Genomic DNA, 25,703 nt, shown 5'->3' with positions numbered 1-25,703 from the left:
AGGATGACATAACAACCTGACAGAGTGTCTCCTAAATGATCCACATGACTCAAAGAGTTCTACCTTCAGCTGGGGGAAAGAAATCCAATTCAAAGACAGAATTAATACAGCAGTCTAATCATCTGACAGAGTTAGAATAAAGTAGTTCAATACAAAGTATAGTGATTGGGACCTACAGTTGCAGCGTGGATCCAGTTCTACTGAACAGATGAGTGTACTCTCAAAATACATTTGTTTTCAGAATAATGTTGCAGAAAAAGAGTTCATTCAAATTTGCTGAAGACCAAATACTCTTTGAACCAAGCATGTCAGAGTTACAGATGTTTTCTTTTCCTTACATTCAAACTCTCATAATGTGACTGTGTGTTATCTCATAATCAGATAACTAAACTTTCTACTGCTGACTTTCTGAATTAACCTGGTAATTCCTATCATCAATTCTCACCTGGTAGCCTCAAAATAAAATTGCTAAAAACAGTTAAGCTGATCTGACAACTTCTCTACTATCCAAAAAGGGAGATCTCACTCCAATTTCTATTATATTATTTCAAGCTTCCCATCATTTTCTTCTGCTTCCAGCCAAGAAGTTCTTTCCTTGTCTTTCCACATCTTTTCCGTATTCTTTCCACGTCTTTCCTTGCCAACACTTCTGGGGCTTATCAGACATAGCTTATTCACTTAATCAACTCAACTCATTAGGAAGTAGAAAATTACCCTGCCATGGATCAGCGAGTTGAAGCTGTTCATGAAGAGGCCAGACAGACACACACCAGAGCCAGCACAATGGAGAGAGGTGACAATGTTTCCCCAAGAACGAAGAAAAAGACCTTCCATCCTTTTCAACCTTCCCAATACCCAGCTAAGGATTGTAGTTGCACATACAGCTAAACTGGCTTATGAACTGATTAGTCTCCTCAGTTGTTTCAAAGCAGTAGTAAACAAACATCTCCTCACTAGTGAGAACAACTACTGTGACAGTGGATCATCTCAGGAGATGAAGTGGGGAGATACTGCTTGCTTATCACTAATTGCTTTGAAGATGGGAATGAGCATCATTCATATGGCAAAAGGCACCTAAAACAAAGTAGAAAACTGCACCCAAGACACTTAACTCCCATGTTAGTACTTTAAGCAGAATAACCTGGCATCTTTCTAATGAATATGAAGGCAAAGTGTTATCAACTGAGATCCAACAGATGCAGCACCGTGGCATGATAAATGGTGGATGTGTTGCTACAGCTAGCTCTAAATGGGTTGGGTTGGTTATCAGAAGCCAGGCAGTACTTCCAAGAACACAACCAGGTGACACCGAGCCACAGAACAACTGATCTAGATGGAGCACCACATACATGTTACATGCTTTCCAATATCTAAGATACCCTAGCTATTTCTACACACCCTTTAAATTGAACACACATAAAGCTAACTAAGAAAATTTAGTAAAATTATTTATGACTTTGTAAAAACCAATTAAGCATCAGAATCCTAGACACAAGCATTGGTTTTCAGATGTATCTTATATGTTCTTTTCTTTTTCTTCAGAAAGGCAACGAAGTAGGAATTTCCTTCCAAATTTGCTAAAATATGAATGTAAGAGAAATTGCCAATATAAATGTATCTGAAGCACTGAAACACATACATAACATTAAAATATATTACTAAGGATATGTATAACTAAGAAAATTATCCTTTGCCAAAACTTTAGTAGCAACACTCACTAGTTCTTTCTCCAGGACACAACTGTTCTTATTCATGCTATGACATTTCACGTCTGATTAAAATACAAAATCTCTTTAGGAAATGTTAAGACTGTATTACACCACAATTTACAGCTTATCTGTCAAACTATGATAACACCACATTTCTTATCAAACAACCTGTATGTCATCTATTACTGTGTAGGAAAACTCACCCTAAGTCAGAGATGACTGTAAAATTAAGGAATTCCACTGTTCAGTAAGAAATGCACCCAATACATAATCAAAATAGGTTATACTGAGCTTTATATGATGTACCTGTTTATGGGAAGACATATGGCAACATTCACTCTTACTTTCATTGCCCAGTCTTAGGCTTTCTTAAATATTGTTTCTCTATGTGACAAAAAAAACCAGAGGCACATTGAAGTGCCCTGAGCACCTGAAAAATTGGGTCAGATGGCTGTACCATCACTGCCGTTCCTCATTTAGACTAAAGATTATTAGTGATGACTCTAAAGGGAGCTTCAGTAAAGGGAGATTTCAAGGAATCCTGATTATCAAAACTTTGAAATAGTTTTAATAGACCTTATGTAAAGGTTATATCAAGAATTTAAAAATTAGCAAACAGAACAGAGTAACAATTATTAAGGTCAGTTTGATGATATGGTTGAAGTGGCTAGAAAATTGAAAAGGACATATGGTATACAGGAAATGCTTAAACTGGTGAGAATAGAGGGAGTTTTGGCTGACATATTGTAGTTTTAAAAGCACGTATCAAACTTTCACTTCAGTAAACCAGATAACTAGTTTTAATTTTTATTCATGGGCACTCCGAGATGAGGCATTCTAAAGCTACCCAAACCATAGTGACTAAACACATCATGATTTCCCCCTCTGCCCCTTCCCGAGAAAATAAATGACCAATTTTTTCTGACTGTATGTTCATTGTCGATAATGAGGTTGGGCAGTGTTTTTTTTCAACTGCTATAGCTATGGACTCCTGATAACAAAACACTGTACTGGTTAACGCTCACACAATGTAAGCTATTGAATTACAAATAAGAAAAGCAGCCAAGATTCTTATGGTGTTCTAGCAGTTGTCGAATTTCAGTAAATTCAGCCCTTTAAGAACCACACAGTAAAATGCTTTTGGACACCTTTATTAGCTGAATCTATACCAAATAGCAGAAACATTCCTGATGAGATGTCTCAGCTTGAATGCTGAGGTGTTAATTTCAGCAATGGAAGACAGGAATTCAAGTAATACTATAAGGTCTTTTGTTTGGCAATTACACTGATTTTGCTATTTCAGCAAACACAACATTTATTTCTGCCCCCAAAAAAGAATCATATATTTTAAAAAAAGCCTATACAATCGGTCTGCAAAATCAAGATGTAGTACAAACAGCATCTACATCAAATCAGCACCTCATTCAAATGTTGTCTATAAATCCACTAAAAAAGAAACAGGAATAATTATAAAGGACTATAGAACTGAAGAGAAGAAAGAAAAGAACATATCCATTGAGAAAATACTAATTTTAAAAAAGAAAATCAAAACTACATTTATCTCCACACTTTCTTTCCAAGTAACTCCTCATTGACCAGACTGCAAAATAAGCATTAGAAAGTCTTGTTTTAGGGGTTTGGGCTGGGGTTTTTTTTTTGTGTTTTGGGGGGTTTTTTTGGTGGTTTTAGGGTTTTGGTTTGGTTTGGTTTTTTACATAGATAATTAAATTAATGCCAACACAATGTCAGTAGCATTTTTTTTTAATCTCGTCAAATAAGGAATTGTATGATTAAGTATAACCTCAAAAATTTAAATAACTTGCAGTGAAACCATTACTGTCATTCAAACAAGTTTCTACACTTAAAGTCTGCATGTTAATTATAAATTAATTTTCCATTTGAAGAATATCAATCATTTATCTGTTTAACTTGAACATGCAATTGGGGATTTTTTTTTTTTCTGGAGAGAAAAAAATTTAGCTATTGCACAGCACTCTCTAGTGGCAAAAGGTGTTCTAGTCAACTAAGTCTTTGGAACAATGCTATGTGACTAAAGAATTTCTTATTTAAACTTCATATTACTTAATATATTACCTATGTGACTAAAGAATTTCTTATTTAAACTCTAGTATAAGATTTTTTTTTTTTCTGGAGAGAAAAAAATTTAGCTATTGCACAGCACTCTCTAGTGGCAAAAGGTGTTCTAGTCAACTAAGTCTTTGGAACAATGCTGAACAATGCTAGAATTTCTTATTTAAACTTCATATTACTTAATATATTACTTTCATATTACTTAATATACATCTATGTTTCTTTCTTTGGACAAAAAAATATGCTTATTTGGGAAAAGTGCTTGGGTTTATGGCGGTTTTTGTTAGTACTGTGTTGGTAACATTTCAACTATCTTTGTGAAGACTCTAATAACATTTCAAACCTTCTTGAAATTGTATATTTTAATTAATATCTTTGTAGGACATTCTACAAACAAAACAGAAAACATTTGCATAACTCTCCATTTACATTCTCTGATCTCCAGAATAGTTAATAAGTACAAAACACTTTGAACTGCCTGAAAACAGTTTGTACAATCCACATGTGTACTTCTTTCTGAAGTATATTTTCACGAGTTAGATGACACACAGGTTACAAAAGGGGATTTGGATACCCACACATGTAACCAAGTTGTATTTCATACGTAATAAATTCCACCTAATATATATAAAGTTTACCTGTTTCCATTAACCTGCATAAAAATAATGTGAGCTATGATATTTTATGTTGTATTTTTAAAGTAATTACTTTTAAGATAAATACTAGCATTGCACATATCAACACAAATTTAGTCATCCATGACCTGGGAACAAAGCAATGAAGTTGGTTTCTGCAAGAAGTGCAGAGGAATTTATTGGTCTTCCAATCAGCTCACTCCCTACCTCTTCTTCTAACAGCACATTTTCAATGGTCCACAGTGCAGATTTCCCACTATATTTCTAATGTAAGCAAAAAACTTTATACTATTTTCCAAACGCAAGATCAACTCATTTTCATATTCCTTAAACACATTCATCTGAAACAAAACTGAGTTTGAAAGGGAACAAGCCACACCTTATTATTTAATGACTAGTTTAATGCTAGTTCCTAAATTCTTATTTTATGCTAGAACTTCAGCTCAAACCTATTTTAGCTTTACTTTCTGGGAACAAGAATCTTTTTCTGGCAGGTTAGTAAAATACTAGCTTCATTCTAGCAATAGAACAAGCACAGATAAGATTAGCTAGTCCACTTTCACAACAAAATTGTAAATATTCTGTTAATAACTGTCTATAACAATTCTGAGCCACTAAAAGTAAAGTTACATTATATAAAAATAATTAAAAATATAAATATTCGGAGCATCAGATTTCCAGTATGCTTTGCTGTAAGATAAACTTGCAAAGCAAGACTAAAAAATCTGAAGACAGACAAGGATTTTTTTCTTTTTTATTTTTAAAGAAGATATAAGGATTAGGTTAGAATCAGAATTATAGTCACAGTCTATGAGGTGCATTAAGGGCCCATTCTTCAGCGTTAATTACCACACACAAAACTATGCTTGCTAAACAAGATTTTTACACATCTTTTTAATGTTTTAAAACATCTTAATTATTTCAGTATATTTGGGCCACTTTCTGTCTCTTACCCAAACCTCCAAACAGAAAACCAGAGCTCCGCTGGTTTGTCATGGAACGCTCCTGGAAGGACTTACTGGGCTTCCCATCAGCCGGGAGCCAATACGGTAACTGCAACTGCTGACGGCAAGGGCCGAGTAGGCTCCGGTCAAGGCAAAGGCAAGAGCCGTAGATACAAAAGGCTCTGGCACATAAAAAGAACTTATATATCTAAAAATTGATCTTGCTTCAAGAAAGCAATCCAAAAGGCTTACATCCAAGGATTCACTTAGTGCTGGAGGAACGTACAATTCACTGGAAACCCCTCAGTTGGGTTAGTTTCTTTACATGCCTAAAACTTACACGTACAAGCTCTGAAACATTACTGACTTCTGATACCTCTCTCCAGCTGATGTTATGACCAAGAGACTAGCTAGAAAAGTCCTAAAAAACTCTGTAAAGAATTTTTCTTACTGTCTAGTCTCTGATAAAGTAGTTTGTACCACTTAGTTTTCATTTCTAACAGCATAACGACTACACATTGAAGGATCCTACTGCAAAAAAAATAAAAGTTGGCTTTTTAATGCCATGAAAATTCATGTTAACCCTTTCTAAAATTTCACACCAAATATTCTTATTTCAGGCTGTCATAAATTTATTCCAAATTAAAATATTTTCTGAAGCATTTTTGATCTTTGAATTGATTTTATGGTGTGCATAATAATGAACATGAAGTCATTTTCAGAAGGAAAGGAAGTTTATCAGTACTTTATTCTGAATCTCTTATTACATTTTATTTAACAAACAAATTCTACTTTATATATAGCCTTCTAGATAGAAAGAACAATTCTAAGAAGTCTTCTATTCTAAATGCATTTGTTTTAAAATATTACTATGTGTGGTATCTAGCTAACTAGACATTCAATATTCCCATTTTATCTTAATTGTAAGCAACTTTTTGAATTATATGCTATATTACATGTATAAGCTGAGTATTACACTAGCATACAATGTAAATCTAAAACAATTATTGATTTTATTTGTAAAATACCTTTATTTAATTTTCCTGAGAATAGTCTTAAAATCCTTCTATATAGGTTTATGTGTGTGACTCCATGTATATATAGATACATAAATGTGTGTGCATGTGTATGTAGGTGCTTTATACTGCCACTGAAAACACTGTGAAATACAGTGAAAATACTAAAGGCACAATCAAATTTACATTTGTTACATTTGATTTTATTACAAGACAAAACCAGAGAAAAGAGTAAGGGAATCAACTTGCTTACACAAGAAAATCAGTTTTTTTGAACTCCTATTTTATGTCAGCAAGAGGGCTTTAAATTAGAATTCACTACCCTACATTGGGTTAAATACATAAGACACACAGTTTTGTTGCTAATCAAAGTAAGATGTGATTGTATACATTTCATGTTAAACCTTAAAATTACTATAAGGATTTCATGTTAAACCTTAAAATTACTGTCAGGATAAATAGTTTGTCCCAGGCATATTGGCTTTTGCTATGAAAATGCACTGTACATATATGACAGTTCTTATATGATTACTGTTCCAATATAATGTCTTGAACTACTATGCAAACTAAAAAGCCCAATCTCTTGCTTCCAAGAGGTGCTCTTACAGTATTTTGATAGGAATAGGTATTTGAAGTGTTAGAATGATGTCTCGGAACTGTGACTAACTGTAGGATTTTGCTGGCATCTTTGCTTACCATCAAACAAAGGGACATTCTGCATATAAACTGTAAAAACAAAAATGACTTTAGATTTCCTGCTTACATTCTCATCTCAAAACTGATCTGCCTCTGCATTGCAAATTTTACTGTAACACTAGCATCTAAAGAGCAGCGGTTTTTTAATCCGGTATCATCATTTTTATCAACAGGCAAGCAATGTAAACCTAACAGTTTTTATCCTCCACCCTTCTACTCCTTTCCACGTGAGAATGCAAATAGCCCCAGTTCAACAGAAAACAGAAAAGCGTCCAACAGTAGAGGCAGAACCCCCTTTTTGGGCCCTTAATGAGGTCTCCAGAGCCCAAGGCAAACCAATAACAAATTGTACTTTCCACACATTGGGAAGGGGGGCGGTGAGGGAGCAGAGGAAGAAAGCCCTGGAGCTTGTCATCTGAAATTAATTGAACTTAGCCACGCCAGGAAAAGACTGGTAATAAACCCTCCCCATCCAAATTAAGGTTTTACACCACCAAAAAAATAAAAATTTATGGCAGTAATTTCATCTTCGTTTTTTTCAAGAAGAGCTTGCTGTTTTTCTTGCATTTAATAGAAAAATCCCAGAGGAGCAATGCAGGCAGCAATAAGGCAGACTTCTAAAAAGATACCACTTAATTTCTCACTCCTTCCCTTGCACTACTGCTCCTCTTCTACTTCTGTTTAACTGAGTATTAACTCTATCACTGCAATATGCTACCACAAGGTTTCTTGTACTGTAAAGGTAGTAACTCTTATGCTTCACCACCCCCCCCCGAGAGGGTATTAGATCTCTGCAGGTTCACCACTCATTCCATCATCCTAAAAGCAATCCAGAGATGCCAGAAAACTTTGGGTTAACAAAATGGCAACAAAGATCAAAACAGAAAAGATTTTAAAATACTAAATCTCAAGTTGGGCCAGAGGATAAACTTTCCATATAAGGGTAACTGACACTGTACTTCTTATTCCCTATGTGCCACAGAAACAAAGTGATTTTGGATCTGGCAATTGCTGAATACATGTTTTGCTTTACTCAGTTATGCATCTTACATCCTATTAAAAATCCAGCAACTAACACTTATTGCACCTATTTAATATACAGCATCCAAGCCCTTCATTCAAGCACTAAAAATAAAACTTTGCAATTTTAGTTTGTTTTGCAAACAAATGCAGATTAGCCTGTAACTTTTAGCTTTATTTTTCTCATGTGTAAAAGGACAATAACTACAAGCTAAAGGAATTTTTAGAAGACTTATATTATAAAAAAATATTACCCACACACTGCACAAAACCTAAAGAAATTATCAGTGACATCCTATACTGCTTCACTCTGTATCACAGCCGAAATATACAGCTCAGACACATACCTATTCTGTCACTGAACAGCTCACACTGAGATACTTTTGGTTTGTCAGAAAAATAACTATCAAAGCTCTGCAAATCAATCATTTAATGAGTTGAACCTCATGCAAAGAACTTTCACACTCTCTAGAACACTCTGTTCAACCAAACTGAAGCCATTAATGGACCTGATGTCCCTCATCTTAGGTCTGCTATTCCAAGCCGTTCCCCAACTCTGCACAGCAGTGATTGTGCACAAAAGCACAGGAAAAACTCTTCCAGAACTCAGTCTTGATGTTATTCTAGCTACACTACTCATTTTTAAGGTCATCTGAAAATGGAAGCAGACATACCGTTAAACTAACACTGTTAAAGTGTTAAACCTGTCCCTGGCATGATTCCAGTCCAGCCCAACAGGCACTCCCTTCTCAAGCACTGCTTGAGTGAGGGTCCACATGGGCTACAAGCTAATTGCCCCCTGAGCAATGAGGATGGTCAAACCATTCTGGAAGGTGAAAGGAGTTTAGTAGGATGGATCCGGCCACAGAACTACAGAAAGGACATTGGGACATTTGGTTCATTAATTTTTAGATGCAGTTGTAGACTACTTGAAAAGGTTTCAAAAGTTTATTACAATAGTTATTAGAAACAAATGCACTTTCTAGGCAGAATGACTTCTGTAAGATTTTTCAGCATTCCTAAGCATTCTCTTGGCTCACACACTCATGTTTCTACGTTTTGCACATGACACTTGCTCCAAATCCTGTCTTCTGTATACAGCTTACTTCATCCTTTGGCTAATACCCTCAGTTTAAAAGGCTTTCTTCACTTTAAAAGCTTATCCCCCTATTCCCCTCTTCTGTCCAGGCTTTCTAAACCTTTCCAATCTCTTCTGAGACTCACAAGCTACACAGTTCTTAAGATCTTATTTAATCCCCCTGATCGGGCTAATGCTATATTTTTGAAGGAAGTCTGGAGAAAGCCAGCTGCCTTTTTCTAGGATGAAATAACCATTTTGTTATTTCAAGAGCTGTAAAATTTGGATCAGAAAGAAAATAGTGTAGCATTTGTTTCCCTTTAAATACAGTAATTTTCAGGCTGATTTTCTGATAGAAATTTTGAGAATAAATCAGAGTGGCATTGACAAGAACTATATTATCTTTCATTTATGTTTAATCCAATTATATTATCCAAAGATGCACAAAACTGCTTTATAAATAATCTTGACTACCTGCCATATGTAACTGCCATTTGCTGCAACAGTTCCAAATCCTATCTAGCACAAACATCACATTGTTTTCACATCGACAAAACACCCTTCCAAATTCTGTTGACACCATTTGACTCATTTTACCTTAAGCTAACCCACTACCTACAAGCTGTTGTATCATGGTTGACCACAGAATTCACCTAGCTGTCCAAATTTTTCTAAGCATCTCCCAACTCAGGACAGCAATATGCTGCCAGAATAACAACAGCCAATTCCAGGGAGGGATTAAGGCCCATCCTGGGACAAGTATGAAACTTTCCTGAATCACAGAATCACGGAATTGTCAGAGTTGGAAGGGAGCTCTAGAGATCATCTGGTCCAACTTCCCTGCTAAAGCAGGAACGCCTAGAGCACATTACTCAGGACTGCATCCAGGCGGGTCTTGAAGATCTCCAGAGAAGTATGACTGATAAATGAACTGCCCTGGTTGTCTTTACTATCTCTGTCTACATGTGAGAGCACATTTAGGCTATTAAGCCATGCAGGGTAAACTAAAAACAAAGGAAGAGCACAAACACGAGATTGTTTTAAACTGTAACTATCTGGCATTAGCTCAGCAGAAAATTAAGAACATCAAAAACACAGAAGAAAAAAGATTGATGTGACAACATACAGAAACCCTACAGGAAGCAGCAGAGAGAAGGAAGCCAGCAGCTCAGCAAAATGAAGGCTCAGCCTGCTCCAGGGAATGACAAGACCAGCACTTTCCCGCTTGACTGATGACTGGCCTGCAGACAGTCACTAGGGGACTGCACTGAGGGTGAGGAGCATATTCATGTTTACTCTACGAGTGTGTTTTCCTCAGTTAATTACCATGAGTATGAACAAGAACTATTCTTCACTCACAAACTGGGTATGATCCAATGTCAATCATTGGAAGACACCTAACAGCGATCCAAAGGTTTGATGACTGCACCACGTTATCTCTACCACTGTGGAGAAAGTGGGGAGAAAGTGAAAATGAAGTCTCAAGTTTGATGTGGGAGCTCCTGTCTATAACGTAAGTAAGCAAATTGTGTTTCTTTCAATAAAAGGCTGGCAGAGTTTCCCACACACTCAGCATGGGAGAACCAACTCCCAGTACAAACATAAGAGGTTAAGAGAGGAAGGCAGAGAAGGTGCTGGAGCTTACTAGTAACTGAATAACTGATGTGTTTGTACATAACCTTTTTGACCCATAAATCAAGGGAACTACAAAGTCAACATAAAAGTTCTCCTTAGAAGACTAGGTGGGTAGGAAGGTTCCATAGTACTGCCAAGACATTTCTTTTAGCCAATGTATGAAGTAGCACAGACCAATTCTGAAAACCAGAATTTGCAAGGAGGAGCAGCAAAGGGTGGGAGGAAGCAAAACAAAAGACGTTCAGAGGATCCCAGAAAAAAATCTCTTCTCTCCTTTAAAAAGACCACTGGAAATGGGAAAAACACTACAGAGAGAACTAAAAAGCTCAGTCCCCTCCTATCAGCCTGAACCCATGCACCTTAAATAAAAGCACTCTCCTTTGTTTGTGACTCCTGTGGTGACCTCTGTTTTCTCTTAAGTACTGCAACTACTTCAAGTAATTACCATGGTAACCGCATACCATTCCTAATTTTAATACCTCAAACAAATTCTTATCTGAATGATTGAAATAAAATACATAATTTAGCTCCTTCTGCAGATATAATACACTAGAAGCTCAAATGAACAAAGATATTCAAGTCCAGTTATGCCTGAAAAAGAAAAGAATGTAATTTTCCAGTTTTACAGCTGCTTTCAGAATTGTGCCTGAAGGATTACACTCAGTATTACTCAGCTGCAAAATATTACTTCTATTCCATAGATTTTGAATACGAACTATTAAATCAATAGTAATTCCTTCCATCTGCACTTAAGTAATTGATATAATGACCATAACATTTTCACACTGAAACATTTCCTTTTTAGGTAATAGAGAAGAGAACAAATATATTCAACTTTTTCAATTCCACCACAGCAGTTGCGTACAATGTAAGCCATGAAGCTGCACAATAAAGATTAGATTATGAATTTCACCAAAATGGCCATTTTAAAAAATGTACACTGAGCTTACACTAAAGTAAAATGGGATAACAGATGTTCTTCAGTGCAAAATGAGAAAAGGCATCACATAAATTCATAGTAAATATTCAGAAAAGATGTATTTTAAAATCAGTTAATCTTTAAAGATTTTATACACTAGTGAAGTCCTCCAAATGCTCAAGAGGCTGGTCAAGAAGAGTACTTCCTCTCATTCTCCCCACCTTCCATAAAAAATGTTTAATTGCCATCATCCTAAAACACACAAAACTGGGACATCTTTAACTGAGGTCCAATAATTGCCAAAGATAATAGAAGAAACAGGCCAGAGGAAACTGGGCAGACACTCAGTTTGCATTTCATGCATTGCTTTAAGTAGTTTTCTTCAGCCAATGATTTGGAGGACACTTTAACAACAATTTTTGGAAGAAATTGCACTAAACAAGCTTATAGTACAGAATAAAATGGTTCAGTTGACTCCCCAGTTGCTAAAATGCCTTTTTATATTACTTTAGACACAAACTAATATTGTGTCTAAAATGGATCTTTTGATAATTCCAACTTAAAGTTTTATTTAATTCAACAAGCCCAAATATTTTTTTAAAAGTGTGTGATAATTCAGAAGACTTCTCATAAAAAACCCACAAAAACCAGATTCTCTCCAGAATTCAAGTATCTTGTCTCAGTCACCTTTTTACTGATAATGACAAGCACAAAACAACCACAATACAGAAACAGACACCAGTAAAATGTAGACTGTCCATTGCCCCTTGAAACAGAAGTCCAGACTAATCAGCATTTAGAAGACAAATTCCAGAGACCCATCTTCTCCCCAGTTTACCAAATACAAAACCTAAGTGATCTTCTGCCATGTTGTCTATTTCACGCTTGCCTTATCTAGTGTAGATGTCTGATGTACAGAAATCCTAGGAGGTTATCCGAGCAGAAAAGCCATCCAGTCACCTCTATCTCATATCAACATCCTCTCTACTTCATTTCTACCGTTTCTTCCCCATCGAAAGTGTATGTGATGCAATGTATGTTACCTTACATTGGGCCTTCAGAATTATGTTGCTGTGAAGTCAGCCAACCTTTATCCTTGACAGACTATTTCTTTGAAATGTTATATGGTTCCATGCTGTAACAAAGTTGACAGTAGTGGCCTCTAAACAACTCTTAACTACTAGAAAAGTAGTAACTACCTAGCAGCATATTTTTCTGTAGAGCATCTCACACGTCACGTGAAAACTAAAGAGTATCTGCACTTCTCCAACATTCACACTGATAAGAAACAACCAGATAAACAGGGAAAGCTGACTTAAGAACTGTCTCCTAAATTCTTCATTTAAGTTTTAGTAACAGAAGATAATAATTAACCAGTTATGAAAAATATTATTGAAGCAGTTTTTGTCAATGAATTACTGGCACATATTTTGCCCTACTATTACTCTGTAAACCAAACTATGTAAGTTAGAATTGAAAAACACTTTAACTGAAATTTTGAGAAGATAATAATTTTCTACCTACTTTGCCATGTCCATTAGCAGGACAGAAATGTGTCCTTTGAATCATTAAGACAGTTTGGCTTTGATTTTCTTTGTGTTCATATAGGTGATAGGAAAAAGAAGAATTTTGGTGGCTCTAGACACTTCTGCTAGCTTGCTTGTGTGTCATTATGTAGCATTACTACAAACGCCACGAGTTCAACTTGCATATGGTACTGTGAAATTTTCAAGGATCTCTCATTCTCTACATAATAAGAATGTCAGTCAGTTGTGGAACCAAAGTAGTCTAAATATGCTGCTGACCCTAAGCCTTCCTAGTATACTGATTTCCAGGCACTTGTGGGAAAGGCCACTTAGGTGCTATCTGCGATGGTGCCAACTCATGCCTGTATGCTGGAAGACAGTAAAGAGCCCTCAGTATCTTCCCAGAAATCAGGTGATGAATGCATGACAGATGACACAGATGAGACACAGGTAACTATTTTTTTTTTTTCCATAACCAAAGGATAAAAAGAGTTTAAGTTGTCTGAAAAAAAGATTTTCTGACAGTGAACAACAGCTTCTGTTAAAATAATGAATTACATACTCTTCTGTGTAAATTACATGACAACACAGTGAACCCCCTTCTCATGACTGTAATTCAGTATACTTGAACATGTCGGACTACTGCTGATGATATGAGGAACATTCTCTTATTACTAATCTGCAGTATGTCAATCTGCAGCAAGAGGATAAAATACATTTACAGTTTCTAGTTTCACCCAAGAGTGAATTATTTCCATTTCATTCATTTTCACTCCAAAGAAATAATATAGATTTGCCATATTGAAACAATTTGTTTCCCTTTCACTTATGCACTTATCTATGAAGGCAAGATGAAATATGACACAGAAAGTCATCTCTCTTTGCAGCTGTTATATATGCTTTATAATTTACTACAAACTGGAATAATCAGCAATAATGTCTTCCAGGCCTTCACCCTATTTTGATCTACTGAAGTTTTAAAATCAGTTTTCCTCAAAATAAATATTAAATCCTTCCTATAAAAAAGGGGGCTGAACTACAATCTGAATGGGGAGTGTGTCTGTGCATATACATATACACAGTGTTCCACTCATCCTTACTTTTCCTACTTATTAAATCAGAATCAAGAATACTCTCATAAAAAAGAAACAAACCAAAAATAACCCTCACCCTCCAAATAAATTATCAACACTAGGTAAACTGAAAAAAAAATTAAATTGGCTTACATCAATGGAAGTCTTCATAAATACTCATTTTACACAAAAAATTATTCTGCCACTGACAGTGTAACAAAAATAGTAAGAATGATAATTTAAAAAAGCCAATCTTGATAGCTCTTAGAAATGAATTTCATTAGATTAATATGCAAAAAGAACACAGCTGCTGTATGGAAACACCCTAAGGTACAATCAATATTGATTGTATGCCTTAATACTATGTACTCATAATTTACCCCTAATTTTTTCCAATCTCCAACCAGGTGACATTTAAACTCTCAGTTTTTAGACTCTAGAAAGCTTGTTACATAAACATAAACACTTTATTTAAAAGAGCAATTAATTCCAAGGAAAGTTATTTTTAAACTCTCTTATCCGAATTTTAAAGGCATAAAAAGAGTGAGGGGATCTGACAAGTTAATATGAAAATAAACACGAAACGTCAAATTACATGGAAAGTTAGCATAAATTCCACACACACAAATCCTACACATTTGAAAAATCAAGTGTCTCAGAAAAAACCCCCTTGAGTTCTTCAAATTCATAAGGGATTTTCATGATTTTTCCAATCCAATTTAAATCACTTTAAAATAAATCTCCAAAACAACCAAATTTCTCCTCCTCAATTCTATGTAAGAGAACTTGAAAGAAAATAATTATTTCAACTTCAGAACGTCTTACTCGTTTTAAGAGACTATAATTCTAGTCATTGACAAAAAAACAAACACCAAAAAAACCCTCCAAAAACTCATGTATATCCAGCCTCCCCCTAAAAACAGATATTGTGCAACTTGAGAATTTTCCCATATAAGTTTAGAGAGAAATTTTTGGAAAAAGAAAACAAACAAAAAAATACATTTAATTTTAGTTTCCAAATTATATCAGGGAATTAATCTTCGTAAACGGTGCATCTACTTAAAGAAATATTGGCAAAACCTAGTTTTTCAATAGCTTTAACACACGAATTGAACAAAAATGAAAATGCAAGTCTCAAGTGAGTCACACGGTCAGTCAAAGAACTGGGAAAGCCAAAGAAGCTTTTTCCATTTACAAAATACTGTCAAGTATCAAGAAAAGAGCCATGAAAGCTATAATTTTGTTTCTAAGCAGCCCAGGAAAGGTCTCATTAGTGCAGTCTCCTAGTCTGCAAATGAAATCAAGCTTTTTTGGGTAGTCAAATGCCAGAGGGTGGTGAGGAAATCACTGAAATATTGCACATCATTGTCAGGGCTGCTGAGAACAAAAGAGAGTTTTGTTCCTCCACTCTAACAGCTTGGTGTACCCATATCTCGAGTGCTCATACACAGTTCTGATCTCCACGCTTCAAGGAGAGCACAGGAGAGCCACAGAAGGCACAGAGGTGGTCACCTAAAATCATAAAAGCAACAGAGTAGATTGCAACCAAAGAAGGGATGGTTGAGGGGACTATCCTGGACATTCACAAAATCATAGTAAGAGCGGAAAAAATGAATGCAGTGTTGTTATTCACCAAATCCCACAATACTGGAACTAGAAGACACTGAAACTAGTAAAAATACTTGTCTGAACAGATAAAATTCCATTATGCAGTGGCTACCGACCTTTTGGAATCTGCTGCCAGTAGAAGCTATAAATGCAGTCAGTGAAGGACCTTAGACAATGAATATACAACAAATTTATAAATATATACTAACGGAATTGGGAGGAGCATAAGACAAACTGAACACAGAGGATGGCTGGGCTCACAAGCTGGGCTCTCTGACCAGCACCTCCTGCTCTTGGGATCAGAGACAGGACACTGGGCGAGGTGCCTGTTGTTCTGACTCAACAGGGCACTTAGGTTGTTAATGAGAATGCACCTTGATTAGTCAACTTTGCAATTTGCCATTAAAAGAGACGGGATAATTGAACTGAACAGAATACAGATTTAGAAATCAATATTTAATACACCTTCCATCACTGCTATTATTTCACAATACAAACAACAAATAAAGTGGTATAAAGAAAAGCAATGAAGCCACTACTTTACTGACCAATAATGATGTTACTCTTCCATTACTTTCTTTCCTTCACTCGCTCATTGCTGTCAGTTGAAGATACTTATGCACACTTTCACATATCTTATTTCCTATAAATTTGATTCTCTAGAGCACCTAATTTGTTCGGTTTTATTTGTTAGTCTTTTCAGCTTGAGTTTTCATTTTCAACAGTTTGTGTCCTGTCTTCTTCCAAATTAGAGAGTAAATATTCCTTTAGAGGAACAGAAAACTATTTAAAAGCTGCATCAAATGAACCATCAGCCTAGTACTCCCAATTGAAACTGAAGTGAGAATGAGCAAGCTCAAGACGTTTAAGTTCAGCATCAGTTCTACAAGCTGCTTTTGAGGAAAAAAAGGACACTGAATAAAGCAGTTTACTTTATGGCTTTCACATTCATACACTGATTTATACCTTTAAAAAGTGCTACACCAAAGACGATTCTTTGTTCACAAACCTCAATCACAGACAAATTTGCTTTACTATAAAATTTTTAATGTCATCCAGATTATTCCACAATTGAGACTGGTCAAGTGTTGGTTGACAGATGGCTTTATAAACTTGGAAACTAAAAAGTGAATCCACGCAAGTGTATTATTCGGTTTTATGTATACACTTTGAATATTCATAATGTGTAATTTTAAGCATGGTACAGTGTTTCAGATGCACATCAACAAACCATGCCCCTTTATCTGCTGAGAAATGGGAAAAAAGAAAAATGCTTTACACAGCACCATCACACAATTTCAAAAGATCGCCATCACTGATCAACAAACTAAAATAAACCAGAATTCTTACAAATTTGGCTGAACAAGATTTCCTCCATAAAAGCCTGTCTTTGTAAATATATATGGCAAGTTTTCACAGTTAATTCTAGCTCTTAGAATGCAACAGAAATCACAGAAGAGGATTTTAAGAAGAGTGTTGAAGATGCCTTTTAAACACAGATTTCTCTTATGCAACGTTAACTCTAAATTCTACTGCAAGTTGTGTTTATTACGAATAATTCAATAAATTATTATTTAGGTGTATTTCTATGCATCACCATCAAGCTGAATAACTACTGGCAATTTTTACTTATGTCAGATCTCTTTTATGAGATGAAATAGCTTGAAAACAGACCTAGAAACAATTTACATTTTAAGAAACTTACAATGGATACATCAAAATTCAGAACAGAATAGAAATTCTAACCATGCTACCAAAAAAAAGAAAAGTGTTTATTATGTCAAACATGAGAAATACGTAATCTAGATCTCTTAAAAAGTTAAAAACCATAAACCAAAAAATAAGAAAAGAATATGCTATACTTTTTTATAATTCATATCCAACAAACTGCATCGGCAGGCTCGCTGTCACATTTCTCAGGTATTTCTATACAGCCATACTGACCCCTCTACACACACTTTTTCAGACAAATACTCATTTTCAGAGGATGAGCCGTCTGGCAGGCTGTCATCGACAGCTTAAATGCACACTAGCTCTTCTGCTTTTCCTCAAAGCTGAGTTGGGCTCTTTAGCTTAGGAAAACTGAAATTGCTATGGCAGAGACAGAGAAGGCATTTGAGAAGAAAAAAGCTGCCTTGATAAAGTTCTTGATGAAAAATGTTATTGATTACGCCTGTAGAGAAATGAGCTTCTATATCACTAGGACCACATTTGGAGCTGCTATTAGATGTGTAAGCTTAAGATCAAAAGTATACCTAACCTGAAATGAAGAAAGGGATCTTTTAAATCAATAAACACTCTGTCCCAGATTGAGCATTAGCTTTCTTGATCCTGTGTAGATGATCTACATGTTTTGAAAAATTTGAGACTATCACCTTACCTTAGGAAAGGAAAAAATGCCAGATTGAACACAACTTGGAAAAAAAAGATGTTTAAAAACTTATAGATAGAAAGATAATCAAGCAGCACCTAGTCACTAAAATGGAGACTTCAGGAAATAATTTCCTTGTATTTCACAAAGTTAAAAAGCAAGGTATTGGAAACATGCCAATAAAGATTCCTCAATACGATCACTTCCTACTAGGAGGAGTGATTACACTTTTCCCCACCCCTCCAAAAAAACCCACACCAAAATAACAAAAACAAACAAACAAACCCACCCACAAAAAACAAAACTGCATGCCTGCAGTGAAAATTGATTTGTGAAAATAACATCAGTGAAAGCCCTCAAAGGTCTGGAATAACATTTCAAAATTGCTTTCTTTTAATAGTATGTTTCTGTAATACAAACCAAGATAATTTTTACTTATCTATGGACACTACATTATCACTGTATGTAATACAGTATTAGAATTCAGAAAGGATTTTAAGATTTCAGTTACTCAGAAATGAAGAAAAGCTAATTTGTATTGTGTAGCAATGATCGGTGGGTTTTTTTTCCTAAAGTCAGAAACATCAGCATATCTGCACAGTCAGAAATAAAATATTTACGTAACAGTCAATGCTTCCCAAAGCACAGTACAAACAAAGTAACTTATCAACATGTTGCCTATGCAACCATTTGTATTTCTCAAGTGTGGTAATTAAGGTAAAGATGGTTTCAGTTGCCACAATTTAATCATCCCATTTGCAAAAAGTTATTTAATAAGGATATTTATAACTTAGCAGTGAAAAACAATTTTTGAATGCTTTTCAGACTGACTGAAGAGCTTACCACAGGCTCCTGCCAGCAACTCTTAGTCTGTTTTTCAGTTCGGTCAGTGACGTAGTAAGGTTGCATTTTAAGTTAAAACAATGTTCAAGAGCCTCTTTTGGATGTCTGACTGCTGCTTCTGAACACCACCATCCTCTGCTGGGGGGGGGGAGGGAAGGGGATGCAGAATTATTTGCTAAAAAAGCCAGTGCTAAATCAGATCTGCAGACACTGATTTCTTCTCAGTTTATTTCAAGTACCTGGGATAGTGCTCCAACTACTTTTTCCTCAAGAATTAACTCCTCACTTGTTTCAACATCTTCTTAAACGGAACCATATTCAGAACACCTTCTGGCTGACTAAGTTTCCACCAAGCACAGGAAAACTGCAAAAAGGGTATCTCCTACAGTTAAGCATGTCAGAGACCTAGCGGTAAGGCTGAAAGTGAGACCTTGCTGTCTAATCAGCAACTAATTTCAATGAGTGACTCTCCAAAGTGGAAAGAAAAATAAAATGACTGCGCTATCACCAGTATAAAGCACAGGTTTATAGGTCTGGCTGCCTGACCAAGAAGAGAATTAAAGAAAAAAAGTGTTGCCTAGCCTGTACTTGAAAAATCACATCTCTTTGTGTGTTACTACCTGGAAAATAATTGTGCACAACTGCACAATTTCTTGGTTTAGAACTGCATTAGTACTGAAACATTTACTCTTTTTATATTCTGCTTTTTTCAATGCTCAGGAGACGCAGTCTACAATTTAATTCATCTTCACTCAGGCAAAGGATTACAAATGGTGTAATCATTAGTAGCAAAAACTGCTGAAGCACTGAACAAAAAAAACCACCCAATATCTTCAATGCTTAATAAAAGGCAAGGTAAGAAATTCTATCTGCACTGATAAATACATTTAATATACAAGCACACCTTCTAAAGCAAAAATAACTCTATACCACGCTTTCTACAGCAGCCAATTAAGGGAAACATGACACATTTAAACATATCACATATCTATTAATTCAACCTAGTAGTATTAAAAAACCTCAATATTTTTCAATTTAAAACAAATTAAAAAACAGCAAAAAGAATATGCTTAAATAATTTCCCACAATTACAGCATTATTTTACAAGCATTTATCAGCTCTTTTAATAAAAACATGCCTTAGGACCAAAAATTTATGCAGTAATAGTTAATTAAAATTTCCCTTTGATTAGTCACATTATAATATCTCAAAAAGAGATAAGACAATAAAATAGTAGCAAATGCAGATAAAAATTAACCCCTTTCCCCTTTCATTATCTTTTTCAAATTCTGATATTACTGACAAAATAGCAATACTTTTCAAACTATAACTTGGTCTGGTTATGCAAATACTGCTCATCATCATCCAATGTCAGATATAACATGGAAAATTAATTGAGAGTTTCCTTCTGAGTTGATGTACTCTCTCTGTACTTGCTTCCTCTATAGCAAAAATAGCAAACCAGAATGATTCCATAGATCTGGGAAGTTTAGTATACAAGCACAATATACACTAGAAATAACAATTTCACACAATTAAACAGAAGGAAATTAAGTCTTTTAAACTTTTATTATAGTGACACCTTGTGGCTACATTTGACTTATTCTGAGATCACTCAAAATTTTTCACTTTCTTGCAATTATTTTAATGATGTTCTTAAAAATTTGTGGTCTAGGACAAAGTAAAAAGGTGAAGCCACAAAACAAAAATGAAAGGATGAAAAAAGTGAGAAAGATAAAATAAAAACCAGCTTTGCCTATTTAAAGATCTTAAGAAATATTACAATTAACTTAATGCATTTGCACTCTTTTATCCCCCCAAAAAAGCTGCATCTTAGAATCACAACTCTGACTGCTACCTTGATTTTTAAATCTCCCTTTTTTTAAAAAAAAAATAACTATTATTGCTTGCCCATACTCAATTTGATATCCACATGGGTTATGAAAAATACACTGATATTAATCACTGATTTCTTGAAAAACAACACAATTCAACATTGTCAGGACTGTGGATTAAGTGTGATACAAGGAAGACTTAACTTTTTAACATAATCCAGAAGATGATATTAATTTTTTCAGGTTAATGGCAGGGTAAACTGTTGGTTTAATTAGGAGTTACACATTAAAAATACTTGGAAATTTGAAAGAAAAATACTCACTTAAAAAATTAGTAAAAAAGCACAGGAGGATAACAAATACATAAGCATTCCCTTCTACATTGCCTAACTATTAAAAGATGAAGCTGGAGTAATATGAACCCGACACTCATTTCTAATTCTGACAGGAACCTGCTTACATGACTATTTTCCACCTTCTGTTTTTCCTCTAAAGAAATTCTTCAGCTCTAGATGAAAATTGCTATATGAGTGCAAACAATGAAACTAGGACCAAAAGAAATTCTAAAAAAAAGAAAAATACCAAACTCAGTACCACATTAACAAAGAAAAAATTGCCCTGTAATCCCAATCTCTAATTTGCTTCTTCTGCATAGTGTAAGGCTGTTCAGTTTTTAAAGGTGGTGGGATATTGAAAGTATTTAAAGCAAAAATTAAAAGTTTTTTTAAAATACAATGACATCAATAAAAAGCCCAGGTATTACACCTAGCATTTTCTCCTATTAAAGAAAATCCTTAAAATACAGCAACACTCTCTCACCTGTTATACTAAGTTTCAATGCCTAATAAAGAATCTTCCTTGTACAAATTAGCTTGCATATCTACATTATAGAATGAAAGAATCATAAAATGGTTTTGTTGGAAGGGAGCTTGAAGACCACCTAGTTCCAACCGTCCCCCCCACCACAGGCAGGGACATCTTCCACAGGGATTCATCCTGCAAATCGCAAATAAATCATCTTCTGTCTGTGAAAAAGCATAAACAATCTTCCCATCTCGTTTTTGTTATAGAATTTCAGAGTCTTTTTTTTACTGCCCTTACATTTTCCATCTATTAATCTAGACAAAGGTTATGGCCAGCAAAAGTTATTCTGAACCTATTAAAAATGTACAGTGGAGCACACAAGTAATGAACAGGAAGAAGAAAAGAGTGTAAATAGTCTTATCACATTAGTTACTTGATTCTGTCTAATCAGTTTGGATGGCTTGGTACATGCTTTGCCAAGTACAAATTAGCTTTCATAAAAAGCACAATAATGCCCCTAACACTAACACTATTGTGAATATTCCACAGTGTTCCATGTAACAAAAAAAAAAAAAGTCACGATAGAGGCTACGACACATATAATACGACAAATTACTTGCTAGGGAGATTGAACTGGTCTTAACTCATTGTGATATAAATTACTTATTTTATTTATCAAATAACTGTCAAAGCTTGCATTTTTTTTCACCCAACTTGCGTAAAAGAAGCATTGACTGTAGATTTGAAAATGGATACATTGGCTTAATGAGAAAAGTGAAAGGTTTCCAAAAAAGCAAACAAACAAATAAACCAACCTGCACACATGCAAATAAAAGATACACTCCATCAATTTTTATAGCCATGGAAATGTTTGAATAGCTTCCTAAAACTCAGGTGAAGACATTAGTTCAGCGCTTGACAGCTCTCACCTTGCAAAACTAATATTTATGTGAAAGGTAACTCAAAAAAAGCATCTAACCTTGCCTAATGTTACAGAGCTCGTATTCTCTTTATAACCTATATTTGAGCAATTGCTCTAGACTATCAGACACAAACAGGCTGTCCTTCAACAACTTGTACAGAATCTGGCATGTTCTACTCCTTTGCTTTGAAACAAGGTGTGAAAATAAAACCCACAGCCAATAACCCCTGTCTCCAATTCACCATTACTACTCAAGAAGTAGTAACACTCATCCTATACAGTGATGCTGCAAAGCACTCTGGGGTAAAATCTAATTTTTTAAATTAAAAAAACAAAACAAAAGAAAACAAAACAAAAGAAAACAAAACAAAAGAAAACAAAACAAAAGAAAACAAAACAAAAAAACAACCACAAACCATCAGCTATCTCAAATCTATACTGGTAAGAAACCACACTGTGAAAAGATATTTATTCCAGCATCTTCTACTGACAACGTACAAAAACCTTTAAAAAAAAATTTTCTTGCATGGTTCCCTAAGCGGTTGCTTGCAAAGAGATTATTATCTGCATTACTAAGACAAAAGGGGAATAAATGTTAAAAACAATGGCAAGAAGACAGAGCAGAGCATGATACTTGCAATGCATTCCTCACTCAGTACTTTTGTCCACGAACAGGAAAATTTTGGCACTGGGACTTATCACACTGACTCAAGAGTACACCGTAGAAGCACTGCTGAGCAATATAAAAACATAACTAATTTTGGATGTAAAGAATGCATTGATTAACCTAGTGCTAATAAATGTGAGTCAGGGCAAGCGTTTACATCTTCAAATGAAATAAATTGGATTTTTTTCATTACCTGTTGATAATCTGGTAACAATTTCTTTCTAAACAGAGCACATGTAAAACACTTAAAACATATCTGCCCTTTGATAAGCATGCATAGTTTATCTGTAAAAACAGAATATCAAATATTAAAATAATACATTCTGAAATAATCTCATATTAGCTCATATTTTAAATCTGTGGTCACAACACTGGAGATGATCTCTTTTTAGATGACAAAAAGCTGCTACATATTTTAGGAATTTTTTTGTGTATGTTAGTATCCTAGAGATAACTAGTTTAACCCATTTAAGTAAATACATTTTTTTTTTAAATAGATAATCACAAAAACCTGAAATTAGAGACAGAAAAAAAAAATCTAGTCCTCCTTGCTTACTTCTTTCTATATAGAATATTAATTAAAAGCCAGATAAATAAAACTAACAAATACTAATATGTATTGTATATAGGCTCCTCCACTCAAAGTTTCTCTTGTGGAGATTAACTGGTCCAAACCCCTAATTAAAGCAGGGCCAACCTTCAAGTTGGACTTATTAATACAAATAAATAAATACAAAGTTCTTGAAGTGGAACTCCTCAAAAATTGTCAGTAATTTTATATTTCTAGTCACATTTAAAATATATTTTTCTTATTATTTACAGGAAAGAAAAATAAGAAGAGTAAATTCTAGTCACAGTACTTTAACTTTTGACTAGCACCTTTAATATAATGCAGGCTTCAATTCACTGACGTGAAGAGAGATTACAGAACAACTTTATCTAAACCACTCTGAATTATCATCTTGACTCACAACTGAGAACTCATATTGCCTTAAGGTTACTGCTCCTTAACAATAAGTACTCATAAACTTATGCTGCTACATGACTTTCACTAGCTTTTTCGCTCATTCTTCAAAGTAGCTGCACCTCAAGGGAATTCCCTCATCACTTTGTAGATATGATAATGAGAAACAGAGATTTATAGAGAATAACAGGTTTACTAGGGATTATTGAGCAGCAGAGGGAAAATGAGAGCATGAGGACTATGCGATAAGGAAATCTGTGCTGTAGTTACCTGGACAACTTCAAATAACTGCAAGGGAGAGGTTTCCAGGTGTGTTTGTGGATGCATTTAAGTAGCATACAAAAACATCACATGAAATGAACTGCCTGCTTAGAATCTGCTCCTCCAACAGAGGGCCACTCACTTTCAGAGGATTAAGAGATCATCAAAGAGCTAGAATATACAAAAGGTCCTTACGTCCCAAAAAATCAGTAAGGTACCAACTAAAATTCTGGAATAACATACTCCCCTCCACTCTTCGCTCTCTGCTTTCACCAGAGAAAAAAAGCTTTCACCAAAACAGAGCAATAATGCTCTCAAAACAGCGCACACACACGCACAGATGAAGACAGCTGTGCCCAGCTGTGGAGAACCTGATGTTGAAGTAGAAAACTCACTTTTGGAGAAGTCTTTGGATAAGGCCAAAGGATAGCTGCCCTTTTGAAAGACAATAAAGTAAGTCCCACCATAATACCCTAAATTCTCTTCAAATCTTCTTGCTAGCATGATGGAAGCAAAAAAGCTGTGCTTACTAACAATCCCTCCACTTTGCACCAAGTTAAGTTCACACACACAAGAATATTCCCAGGAAATGTAAAACACCTATAAACTCCACGAGGCATTTCATCATTGCTAGGTGATTTAGCACAGACATCTTTAAGCAAAAATGTATCAGACACATACACACACACACACACTAGGGGACAGCACCAACCATTTCAGAATGAGAAACCACTAACGTCAAAATCATAAAACTTAAAGGGAAAAGGTGAGAACGCATTTGTTTGTATCAGGAAAAATATATTTCAAGTCAGTTACATTCAGTATTATTAAAAGTACAGGGAAGCTGGGAAAGAGTTACCTGAGAGAGACACAAGTGACACCCCCTCCACACTCTTTCCCAGAACCACTGTCTCCCAGCAGTCCCATGTTCTGAAGCAGTAAAGATCACAGAAAAAGGTCATTCTTTGGGGAAAAGAAAGCACTTCCCTCCTTGGGAATTCCAAGAATTGCTGTACTGATTAAAAAGTTTGTGTCTACAGAATAATTATCACAATACAGGGCATTTCCTCTTTGGGTCTATGACGC

The 25,703-nt window shown here is 35.1% G+C and overlaps 1 protein-coding gene across 1 annotated transcript in view; it reads right to left on the bottom strand.

Annotated features, from left to right (window-relative positions):
• BTBD9 (BTB (POZ) domain containing 9) overlaps positions 1–25,703 on the bottom strand; it is a 117,392-nt gene that overhangs the window by 74,808 nt on the left and 16,881 nt on the right. The gene's annotated exons all lie outside the window — the stretch shown is intronic.

The sequence above is a fragment of the Calidris pugnax genome, unplaced genomic scaffold (genome assembly GCF_001431845.1).
Source record: "Calidris pugnax isolate Ruff unplaced genomic scaffold, ASM143184v1 scaffold24, whole genome shotgun sequence".
NCBI lineage: Eukaryota > Metazoa > Chordata > Aves > Charadriiformes > Scolopacidae > Calidris > Calidris pugnax.
The sequence above is the reverse complement of the archived record's forward strand: the minus strand, read 5'-3'. Positions and strand labels throughout refer to the sequence as shown.